This window comes from Triturus cristatus, chromosome 2_2 (assembly GCF_964204655.1).
Source record: "Triturus cristatus chromosome 2_2, aTriCri1.1, whole genome shotgun sequence".
Taxonomy (NCBI): domain Eukaryota; kingdom Metazoa; phylum Chordata; class Amphibia; order Caudata; family Salamandridae; genus Triturus; species Triturus cristatus.
The window spans coordinates 64,310,178-64,312,014 of record NC_140582.1 but is presented as its reverse complement, the minus strand read 5'-3'; positions in this window follow the sequence as shown (position 1 = coordinate 64,312,014).

Genomic DNA, 1,837 nt, shown 5'->3' with positions numbered 1-1,837 from the left:
ATTCATCTTCAAGGACTGCAGGAAAGCATTCCTTTGAGACTTTTCTTGCTCCCTTTTCAATGTAATGACCAAGATAAACCACCTCTTTATTACAGTACTACATCTTTGTATGTGAAACCTTGTGACCATTGTCAGCAAGATGATTTAGAAGTGCAATTGTGTCTAGTTTACAGTCTTCTTTTGTCCTGGATGCCACAAGCAGATCATCAGTATATTGGACCAAGACAGAATTACAGGGTAACTTCAAATTCTCCTAATCTTTCTTCAGGATTTGCCAAAAAAGTCGAGAGAAATTCCATATACCCCTGTGAAATTTGGAACCAAGCAAGGATTTTATTTTGGAACCAAAATGCAAACAAATATTGACTATCTTCATGCAGAGGAATGGAGAAGACCGCTTGGTATAAGTCAATAACTGTATACCATTCTGCATCTGCAGGAATCATTCTATAATTTTTTCTTTGACTGGCTTCATTGCTTCTTCTTGTTTTGAAAGTTTGTATTGCCTAATCCTAGGATGAACAGCATTGGGTTAGACTTGAATTCAGACTGGTTTGGCACTTTATTCAATCCTCTCCCTTTGCCTGAGAAATATCCTACCTTTTCTTTGACAGTGTGTTTTAAATCCAGAGGACGGTCATCTTTTATAACAATTGGGAACAACTGAACTCCTGAGTCTTTTAACGTGATTTTAAACACGTAATCTTCATCTTGGATTTCAATTGCAACACCATCAGGTATACAGTACATCACACAGTTCATCTTGCAAAGCAAATTTACAGGACTCGAATCACACAATATGAACTGATGATTGTTCTCAATTGACCCTATTTTAACTGAGACAGCTGCTGTAACCTGATTAACAATCTGTTTATTGCCAATGCCTACAACTTGGACTTCTCTTCCAGAGAAGGGTAGATATGGAGGCTCCACAGAAAGAACTGTAGATTGAGCAGTACCAGTATTGATCAAGAATGATACAGGGTGGTCATTCACCTTATTATCTACATAAGGACCACTCTGGCCTACCTCAAGGACTGCACCAAGCATGAAATCCTCCTCCCACCTCAGGCACCACTATTGTGAATTTGGTGAGAACTGAGGAAAATCATTATTCAGAATCAGTGAATTCTGTTTGTACCCTGGATTGTAACGCATCTTAGGCCAGATGTATCATCGCTTTTTGCCATCGCAAACGGGCTGTTTCGCAGAATCGGCCCGTTTGTGATCGCAAAAATATGCTTTGCAATGTATGAAACATTTTTAAATTGCAATATGGGTAATCACAATTATTTGCGATTACCTAAAGTGCAAATGCAGTTAGGGAATCGCAATTTAGAATTCCCTAAATGCAATTCTTGTAGCCATCACAAATTGAGAATTAGTATTAAGGAATCGCAAATTACCACCAACTTCTATTTGGTGTTAATTTGCTAATTCCTTGAAAAATGCACTTTTTAGCATTTTTCTAAGTGCCATGTGGCACACATACATGCCCTTAGGGCATATATGTGCGCCACATGTGCACAAATACATATTTCAGGGGTGCATCAGGGTGGCCTTGCACCCTTGAAAATGCATGCACAATTTGCGAGTACCTATTTGGTACTGTCAAATTGCGCATGCAATTCCTATTCCTTCCTATGGGCCTCTAGGCCCATAGGAATGAATGGGGAGCAAATTGCGATTCGCTATTAGGAAATATGTAGGAATTACAAAATGTTTGCAAAAACCTACAACATTGCATTTTGCGAGTCTATAATAGCGAATCGGTAAAATTCGCTATTATAGACTCGCAAAATCCAATGTTGTTACATCTGGCCCCTTGTTTCATATG